At 30.2% G+C, this 11,564-nt stretch overlaps 1 pseudogene; it reads right to left on the bottom strand.

Annotated features, from left to right (window-relative positions):
• Positions 1-501: 501 nt before the first annotated feature.
• Positions 502-10,650, bottom strand: LOC114169458 (annotated as a pseudogene).
• Positions 10,651-11,564: the final 914 nt, after the last annotated feature.

The following is an 11,564-nucleotide window of genomic DNA, read 5'->3' as shown; positions in this document are numbered from 1 at the left end:
TCTTGTAGAGATAACTAGTCCTTCTACCCGTGCAACACACGGGTTTTTTTTATATGTAATAATTGTGGTAATAGCAATGGTTTTTTGGATATTTAATAATCTATATGATGATAATCTAATGTTTTAAAAAGATGTTGAAGTGTATCAATGGAATAGATAAATTTAGAATGTAATTAAAGTTGTATGTCAAGTTAATATTTGATTTCATTGAATATTGTCGTCAAGCACCAACAACAAAAATATGACTAATACACTACTTTGTTAATATAAGAATAAAAAAAGAATAAATTACATACCTAGAATGTATCCTTTGGTATTGAAGTTCATAAATTCCTTTTGTACATAATTTCCTTTTGTACACAATGACTTCTTTGCTCAACTTTTTCAGTACCATGATTTTCCTACATGGCAGAAAATAACATAAATCAATTCATATATATTTATAACAGTTTTAAAATGAAAAATAAAATTCGAAATGACATACCTATAATTGATTTCTTTTCAAAGAGTTTCAAAAATTTCTTTGTACACAACGTTTTTAGTTGTGTTTGTTACCTTTCCATCTTCATCCAATATAAGTATTTTCAATCCTCTTTTGGTTTTGACTCTAGAAATAGCAACATATAGTTGGCCATGTGTGAATACAGGTTGTGGAAGATAAAGGCCGACTTTAGAAAGTGTTTGTCCTTGACTTTAGTTAATCGTCATTGCAAAGCATAGAGATATCGGAAATTGTCTTCTTTGAAATTTGAAAGGCAACCCTGAATCAGATGGCACTAAATCCATTCTTGGCATAAAAATGCTGTCACCAATGTTTTCCAGTAATTACAGTTGCACATATTACATTCTTGCCTAAATGGTTGACTTGCAATCTTGTGCCATTGCATAAACCTTTTGCTTGATCAATGTTTCTCAAGAGCATAATTGGAACACCTGTTTTCAACTTCAGTTTATGATTTGGTATCCCTGAACATTTGATATCATTTAAAAATTCAGATGTAAACCATTCAGATTGCACTTCATCTTGTTCATCAGATTGGCAAGGTGTATCTGAACTTAAATAAGTCACCTCTTCACCACCAATTAAAGACAACATGAAATCATTTACTTGCTCTACAAAATCATTTGTTGGGCACAAAATTGCTCCATCATCAAAATAATTAGGATTCAACATGTTAACCACAAATTGAGGATAGACAAATTCAACCAATGACAATAAAGGTAAATCTGTGTTTGTAATCAGGATCTGTTCGGGAATTTCAACCATGCACTCACCATTCTCATTTAGATCCATTTTTGCGTCTCCAATCTTCAAAATCCAATCAGCAAATTCTTGAATATCATTGGCTGTTTCAGTATTTGATGTAGTACTTAATCTCATGTTCTTGGATAACTTTAGCACTTTACAACAATTCCATAACTCTGAATAGTTGATTGATGATTTTATGATATCAAACCTAGATCCTTTTTTGATAACTGGTAGAATTTGTCTAAAGTCACCTCCTAACACAACTGCTTTGCCACCAAATGGTTTGTCTTTATTGGCATCATCAACATTTCGCATAATATCTCTTAGTGTTCTATCAAATGCCTCAAAACACATTCTATTCATCATTGGTGCTTCATCCCAGATAATCAAACTGGTAGCCATAAGAAGTTTTGCCCTAAGACTACCTTGTGCTATGTTGCAAGTTGATTCTTCATTAATTAACAGTGGGATGCAAAAGGTAGAGTGTGCTGTTTTTCCACCAGGAAGTAATAAAGAAGCAATTCCACTTGATGCTACGTTCAAAACAATCATGCCCTTGCTTCTTAGACCAGCCGACAATGTCTTCCACATAAAAGTCTTACCTGTACCACCATAGCCATATAAGAAAAAGAATCCTCCCTTCTTTGAAAGAACTGCTGTCATGATATCCTGATATACATGAATTTGTTCATCATTCAGTGCTTTAAACAAACTGTCATGTTCTTTCGCCATGTCTTGTTTATTATATTGCAGCTCATCAACAATAAATCTATTATTGAATGTATGTACATCTGAAACATCAAGTTGAGGTAATGAAGGATAATCTTTCAAACTTCTACCATTTGACATTAGCATTTCCTCTATTTCCAGCAGACATAGTTTTTGTAATTCAGCAGTCTCAATTTGAAGACCTGCAAATACATATATATAATAATCATATACATATATATAATATAATAATAAACAACTAAACTTGATACAAAAAATACAGATTATCAATCTGTAAAGTAATATTGTTTTTAGATTGAGAAGACCTGCAATAAGTAAATAATACAATTAAAATATATATGTATAGGAAATTAAAAGAAAAAGTATGAAGTACCTGGTAAGTTCATCTCCTTCCTTTTTTGGTACAAAATTCCATCACATAAGATACTCCAAGTAGAATTCCAAACTATATCTGGTTTAGAAATTGTATTCATGGACAACAAAGTAACAAATAATCTTCTAAGTTGATACCCACAAGCAAATTCACTTGCTTCTTTGATTGCATCAATATATTCTTTGTCGTCAGCCAACAATCCCAAAACATAGCAAGCTTCTTGGTATGTTTCATAATACTTTCCATCAATTGTCTTAATGCTTTCATAATCAATACAACCTTTTTGAATGGTCAGTAATATCCTCAAATAATAAAGTTCTCCAGACCCAGGAGGAATATAAGTAAGTCTACCAATGTTGTAGCCTTTCTTCCTTGGTTTCCATTCTTTTTCTTTGGCAAACCACACAAATTTGCTTGGAAATTCTAAATAAGTCAATTGTTTTCCTTCCTCATAAACTTTGTTAGCCTCAAACCAAGCTAGAAACATTGTGTTAGCATTTTCGTATCTGTTGAAGACCACATTAATATCATCATCATCTTTAAACAAAGCTGATTGTTGGCCAGGAAGATGAAAGGTCAATCTCTGAACAGAAGGCCATCTGTGATGGATGTCAAAAGCAAATATTCTCCAAGCAGCTTCACATGGTGATAGAAACCTACAATCGTAATACCTTTTAATCTCATCAATAATTGTTGATTTTTCAGACTGTGCAGAGTTGTTGCTTATTTTAAGAGTAGCTCTGTCCGGACCTTTGTTCACATATTTGAACAAATATTTTATTGAATTGGTCTTGTTGCAATACTCTGTATCGACGTGTGCTTGATACCTCATTAGAAGTGGTGGATTGTAGGGAACAACACTTCTATTGTCCAGCTTAATTCCATTCTTCTCAACAAATCTACCATTATCAAGTCTTCTATAGCATGGATATCCGTCTTCATCAATTGAAGTCGAAGATGTGAATTTTTTTGGATAAAATTTAGAACATCTTCCTTCCTTCATGCAAGGTGAATTATGTCTTGCAGGTCCGCATGGTTCATGAATCATGTAACTTGAGACAACTTTTTCCAATTTGGGGTACAAATCAGAATTTGGCAATTCAGCTGATATTACTTTATCAATATCAGTTGAATTCTTCAACTTGCTTTCTCCATCCAACCATAAAAGTATATGTGCATGAGGTAAACCTCTTTTTTGGAATTCTACTGTGTACATTCCTGCATATATAAATAAAAAGTAAATATAGTTGTGAGAATTTAATTTAAGAAAAAATTATATAATGTATATAACTTCATATATAACATACCTGCAGTGTTTTTTCCAAAGAAGTCCTTTTTCTTAAAATCTGTCATCATTTCATCCAGCTTCATTTTGAACACTCTACATACAATATCAGGTCTATCCGAAGCTGATAAGCCTTTTGCTAAGACAAATTCTTTTATTTCACTCCAATTGACATTGCATGTTATAGTAATGAACAAATCCGAATATCCAAATTTTTTACAAATTGCCATAGCATCTTGACAATTGTTGAACATGTATCTGGTGCCACCAGTGAAAGAAGCAGGCAAGACAATACGTCTTCCAATTAAAGAAGGATCTGTCTCTCCTCTATTAACAGCTTCTTGTAATCCATTAAGAATATCACAGCGAATTAACTTCTGATTCGCTCTGATGAATGACAACCTTTGCGCTTCAACCATTGTATAGCAATCCACCAGAAACTGTTGGAACAATCTGCATGCATTCACAATATTTCCTGCTTCTACAGCTCTTTGTTGTATTCTAAAGGCAATAAATTCTCGCAAAGAAATTCTAACTCTTACCTTGGATTTTGTTTTTGAATGAGATTCTCTTATTGGGATATCCTCTTGATAACCATCTTCTCCATATGGAAACATGAGAGGATATTGCAGTGGAATGAAAGCTGTGTGAGTTTTGTGCAGTCTGGTTAATTCACCAGAACATTTTTTACCATTATATCTCTGCCTACATCCATATTGCCAAAATCACCAACTATAAGTGCAGTTATTTCATCACATGAAGGTGTATTGTAGACTCTAGGGTCTTTGTTTCTGCCTCTAAATAGTCTTAGCGTGAAATCTGATTCCATATGTTCCAGTGACAAATCTCTTACTCTTCTAAAAGTTTTCGCAAGAACATTGTGATTGTCAATCATTTGAATCAAATCAGCAACCAATGATTCATCTATAACACATTCCTTTGTGTTTGAACTAAAAAATAATAAAGAGAAAACATGTCAACACATGTATTTAAATATTTCATATAATGAAATTATTTAATATATTCACTGACCTGAAATGCTTGACTTTGTTAGTCATTTCATTTTCGGTATCATATATGTACAACTGTGCAAACTTTGGCTTTGATCCATGCTCTGGCAATAAACTGCCAATACGGTGATAGTTCTGTCCATTCAGAATAAATTGTGGAGGAGCAGAACCATTGTTTATTGAATTATCAATCTTACCACCAATTGAAGTAAATGAAAACATGCTATTGTATACTCTTATGTTTTGTAAAAATGATTTGCTTCTCTGATCTTCACCATTTAACAAACCTTCAAGAACATTAGGTGGTCTTTTTAATAGTGGAATTTGGACTTTTCCCTTTTGACAACACAATGAGAATTCAACTCCCTTTGATGTGTTACATTTTTCTGCTCTTTCTTCATACCAAAGTTGAGCTTTACAGTATTGGCATTCCAAGCAAGGTTCTCCAATATTGAGCAATTCTGAAAATCAATATAAAACATTAGAATGAAACTGCGAATATTTTAATCTACAGTTATATACAATATTGTTGGACATTATGTACCTTGTAACTCTCCTTTGCAATACAATTCGTTTGTAGTTGTAGTACTTGTATGATATTCTTCAATATTAGTAAGATGAAAACTAATTAATGATTTAAAAGGAATTTATATTAACATCAATAAGTTTAATATCAGAATTACCATCATCTCTTATTGTTGCTGAATCATCATTTGTTGTGTCTGAATAATTATGTTGTCTTGTTGTTTCATCATCAAGATTGAATCTGTTTTGAAGTGATTGTATGACTTGAAAAGGATATTTCACAACTTTATTCTTACAAACAGAATGCGACTCAGTTACAACCTCTGATCTCCCACCTATGAAAAACAACAAAAAACAATTGTCCTACCTGCATTGGCATTGTGAGTATGAATCCAAATGTAATTACCTGCACTGGAATTGTTTTTATTTTGTCCATAATTTCTCTGACTGTTATTGTTAAAAGCTGGAGTCATTCAAAAACATTGATATAAAATCTAAAATTGTCATTTCAACAGTATATAAGAAATTAAGAATAATGTAGAAATATACCGAAAGGACTATGGTAAGTTAAAGTAGAAGTTGCAGATTGTGAAGTGATTTGTTGTTCAACTAAAGTACTTGAAAAACATGAGTATTTGTTGACAGTTACTGCATTGAAACGAATGTTAGTTTAAAGTGGTACGGAATTAATATTATTCATAAATAATGTTAAAATTAAGTATTGGAAGAACTTAACAACTAATCAATTTGACTGTGAAATAATGAATTCATATTGTGGAGGTTGTTGTTGTTGTTGTCAACATCTGGAAAAGGATTATTGTAGAAGCATTGTTATTAAAGAAATAAAAAAAAAAGATTTCATTGATTCATTTAACAACATTCTTTAAAGATATAGATTAGAAACAAAAGAACTTACTAATATCCAACTGTTGTAATGGATTCCTGTCTATATTTTGGTGAAATGATCTTTGTGATACAGTTGGTTTATCTATGAGTAAAACAACAAAGATGATTGAGTATGCATCTGTGTTGTGAAGTTAAAATCCAAAACATACAGTTACAAATATATATATATAAAAAGAAATTCTGAGATTTATTTACTTTGAGACGTATGGTTTGCAAATTTAGTTTTCTTTCTTGCATTCTCTTCTTTGTCATCTGCAACATAAAAAAACATAGAAACATACAAATGCATCATTTATAAATAAATTATTGATGAAGAATTAGAAAACATAAATGGATTAAGTAAGATGTTAATGACTTACATGAATGTTGATGATTTTTTGCATTGAACCTTTGTTGTAGCACCAGTTTCCTTCTCGGCCTTGCATTTTTACAATCGTTATGCTCCATTACAGCACAGAAATGTTATGGAATAGTTTCAAAGGTTACAATAGAAGAAGCAAAAATAAAGGTAAGTTGACTCAATGGATGAAAAAGTGTTTACTGTTTTATTTCTATATTGGTGAATGTCTTTGTTAACCTTTTTTGTGTAGCTTGTACCTCTAATCACAATTGTGGAAACAAAAATATATGTAATTATAGTAGGAAGCAGTTTTTTCAGAAGAGAAAAACATAAAAATAGAAGACAAACATTAAAAAGAGAAAGAGCATGCAGTACTGAGTGTTAATATATCAGAATCATTCATATATATAGCACTTATTTCAGAGTTGATTTGTTCTGACAACTAAAAAAACATTTCCTTTTTATGTAGGTACAATCAGACGTGTTTTTTATGCAATACTATATATAGTAAAACAAAGATAACTTTTTCATAGGAATTATGTACAATCTTAACCTCATTATGTATAAAAATGATAACATACAGTGAGTGTATGCACATACTAAAGCAACATACATCCATACATATGATTATAGACATGATAACTTTTCATTATTCGTCCAACTATATATCTTTCAATTTCATCATATATATTTCATTTCAATTATAGAACAAAATAATTTTATTTATGAATATAATACCATAACATGTACGACTTTTCATCTTTCAGAGTAATTCAGAGAAGCTTCAAAGAGATTTCATTGATAAGAAGGTAGAACTATACATATGCATTGCTGAAAATAAAAAAAACTTGTAGGTTGAAAACTACATAAGTGGCAGAAATAAAAACAAAACTATTTATAGTAACTGTAAATTAAAAATTACAATATGTTAGCACTTTGACATTCTGATTGCTTTTGATGTGGTCCACTTCAAACACCAAGTCAATAGTTTGATGAAATCCATGAGCAGTACAAAATTTCTTCCAGCCACTTCCAATTTTGCTAGACTTCTTAGGATGATTTCTCAACAGTAGTTTGCACTTCACTGTTTTACGTGGTCCATAAAGAAAAATGTATTTAAAACTTCCTTGACGAAGATAATTGCCAAAATCAGCTGGCAAATCCTAAAACATACATAAAGTATTAATGAAATTAGTATATGGATTAAATTTTAAAAATAATTTCGAAACATAAATCAAAATATGATAGAAACATCCATTTAGTAAAAAATATGAAATTAATCTCACCAGATGGCTAGCATTGCATTGATTTGGATTCAGAAATATTTTGAAATGCAACTTCGATCCATTGAAAAGGGGTTGATCTGCCTCAATTCTTTTAAGAAAACGTGCAATAGACAAAGGTTTGCATTTACTGGGAAAAATAGTGATGTGGAAGCAAGAATGACCAACATATCCAAAATAAATAGTGTGAAAATCGTGAAGATCATATATGTGCCTTAATTCAGTCCATCCTCCAATTAGCATTGGTTTTTGTAAATTCTTGTTATAAGTAACCACATGTCTATTGCCTTCTTCATCTCTTAAAGTCCATTGACGCTCAAGATCGTCATCATAAAGAATGGCGAATGCACGATCCACAAAACCAACAACCTCGAAAGACAAAATTTTTTTAAGAAAAAATTGGATTAGTTAAGGTTAAAAACAGGATATTGTAAAAGAGAAGAAGAAATCCGTCTATGAAATAGAAAGAGTAGAAGAAATCTTGTAAAAGAAAATATGTCTGAAAAATTTGACAATGAACTTACCTCGTCCTGAAGGTGAATAATAGAGAACTGGTACCTACTCATTCTATTAATAACATCATCTTCATTGAAGTTGTTTTCCATTTGCTTGGACTTTGAGAGAGATAGTACAGTAAAAGTTTGAAGAATGTACAAATATCCTTGAACTGATCTTGCCGTTTAATGTTCATGGTAGAATGGAGATGAATATTTATTTATAGAAGACAAATGACACATGAAAAGACGGGATGATTACAAATAGATTCTTCGATAGTAATGTAATTATTACTGCATTGGAAAATTGGAAGAAGATAATAACAGAATAAAACATTAAAAAGATATAACGTTATTAAAGATATATTAAATTATTCTATTATACTACAAATATAATAATATAATATATGTAATATAAACCAATAACAAATTTCCAAAAATAAACTTCTGTAATGTATAATATTATACGTAAAAATATAATATTTCATTCGTAATTATTGTATAAAAAAATGTCAAATATATCGTAGAAGGTTTATAAGTTAGTAATTAACAGAAGATAAGCCAATAAAAATATTCAATCAAAAATGTATATGGCATCCAATTCTGTTGTCAAAACTTAAAATCTGTCAACAGATAATTCCTTTGCCATATTTATATTATTTATGAAAAGTAAATATTATGAAAAATAGACATTTATAAATAATGTTATGAGAAAAAATATATATATCTTATTTATGAGTGGCACAAGTTTAAAGAAGAATTCTTTTTCACAAAAGATAGGTTATTTACGACTTTCATTACATGATGCTACAAAATGAAATCAATTTCAGTAAGTTTTGATGTAGCTGGTAGTCATCTTTGTTGACAAAAATTGAAAAATGTCAACAATATCTTGTGCACCAGCATATAAAATAATTTAAATTCTAAATAATTTAACTCAAAAGCGCATGATATTGTTATCATGAAATTGAACATAGAAATTGACGTTCAGATGAAATTAAAGATGAAATTTAACATAGAAGTTGATGTTCAGATGAATTTAAAGACAACAAATAACGTAGACATATTACATCCCCAAAATGAAAGCCATAATAAAAAAAATTGTCTTGAAATAGAATAACTAAAAGTGGATCTCAAATCACTGATTTTTCCTTCTTAATATTTCTTTTTAAAATCTCCAATGGAACAGTGTCTTCTTCGATGGATTCAAGTGATGCAGTCTTATTTCCAGATTCTCTCTTATGTGAACTGTTAGCATCATCGTTGGTTGGATTATCTTGGATTAGTTCAGGTGATTGGGATCCACACTCAATTGTTTCTTTGGTAAATCGGACTAATAAATCCTCAGTATTAAAAGTAAATTTATTAAAACAAAATCCACATACAAAATTGATAACATTATTAAAAGTATTAAAAAAAACATTGATTTTAAAAACATTTATGTAACTTGTATACCTCTGAAATATTAACGGTGGACTCATTCACTATACGCATTTTTTCCCTGCTAAACTCACCATTTCCAGCATAAACATCCTTCAAATAGGTAAAAATAATGAGATTATAAAAAAGAAAAACACGAGTGCATTATAAAGAGATTATAATTTAAAAATTTTGATCTTAAATTACATCTTACCACAGATTTCAACGAAGAATCATTGAATTTCTCAATTATATCATTATCAACACATATTTTCTTCACTCTGAGAGACTGCTCAAGTTTGAAATTCTGATCGTTCCTGCTTTCCACTTTAAAAAGCAGACTTCTATCAACTAACTCATCAAACTGCTTAGGCAAATTTCCAGAAGAATTCATCTACAAAAAGAAAATAATTAAACATTGTGTAATTAAATATATAAGTGGATAGAATGAAGAGTATACCTTATCATGAGCGTCTAACATATCAGCACAAGTTTTTTTGAAAAGAGTAGTTGCATCCCTATCAAAGAGGACAAATGTGGTTGAATCGGAAGAGTCAATAACTCGGATCTTAATCCTATATCTGAAAATTGATAAATAAATTTAATGAACCAAAGTTGTAATTACAATGTTGTTTTAAATTCACATCAATATTAAAAAACAATTCGTTAACCTTGGAAAGACTTTTATAACATGGTTGTTACACTTCTCACAAAAGAACATCTTGGAATCTGGATAAACAACTTTGTTGCACACACAAGCAGTATACCACCAGTCATCGTCAACCAAGATATGCTTAATTGTTCCAAACAATATGAAAGTGGTGACCTTTCAATATAAATAACATTAATCAAGGGATTATTGTGAATAAGAAAAATTGCACAATAATACAAAAATATATTCTAACCTCTTTACAATCTTTTAGACCTTGAATGTTGGTTCTAGGTGTAAGTGTTAAAAAGTCCTCTTCCACAGTATTTTTGGAAGTCTGAGAAAGTTGCGTTAATCCTTGAGAGGGAGATTCATTGTTCTCAAACATTCTGTGCAAAAGATAATATAGTTATACTCATAAAAATTAAATGTATTATTGAATGTATGTATATCTGAAATATGAAGTTGACGAAATCAAGGATAATTTGCATTACAAAAAAACGAATAAATTGTTAGAAAAATGGATTATAAAGTTCGAAAAAACTGAAGAACAATTTCAATATTACCTTGATTTAAGTTCAGATGCTTCCTTGAAGTTAACATTGTACTTAATACGGGTGCAGAACTTACAATTTTGAACTTGAACCTTATCTATATTTAAAAATAGTGTATGTGAGAGTAACATGGAATAAAAAGTACTTTGTAAAAGTAATAACAAAATTTTACCTTGAAAAGTTTTGACTTTCGCAAATTCTATACTTACAGCAGTATTTTGTACTTCTCCACTTGAAAGAAATACATTCAATTCATCCACATAAATACCAAACAAAGTACACTCTATTCGAAACCTAAAGATTAAAGTGCAATATAATGTCATGTAGTTAATTGAAAAGAAATATAAAAGGAATTTAATATAGTATAGATATACAATACCCATCAGCTTCTATTGCTATGACATTTAATTTTGTTGTCTTTCCATCAACTTGCAATTCTCTTTCAGTCCCCACTCCGACCAGTAATCCCAAAATATCTAAAATGCATTGTATATATGTTAAATCATATACTTTAAGAAAAAATGTTTATTAATCAAAATATTAATAGTATTGGAACTATAAAGATTTACTTACCAACCAAATAATCAGTATCAAATGCAGTGGTTGTCAATAACGACAAAGGCGTGTATTGTGGTTTAATATCAGGAACCAAATTAACATTAACCAAAGAAACTTTTGTACCAAACTGGAAATTTATCTTATAAGGGTGGTGTGTTGTTCTGTATATTCCAGAATTCGGAGCAACACT

This window comes from Vigna unguiculata, chromosome 11, assembly GCF_004118075.2.
Source record: "Vigna unguiculata cultivar IT97K-499-35 chromosome 11, ASM411807v1, whole genome shotgun sequence".
Lineage (NCBI taxonomy): Eukaryota > Viridiplantae > Streptophyta > Magnoliopsida > Fabales > Fabaceae > Vigna > Vigna unguiculata.
This window is presented reverse-complemented; position numbering and strand designations above follow the sequence as displayed.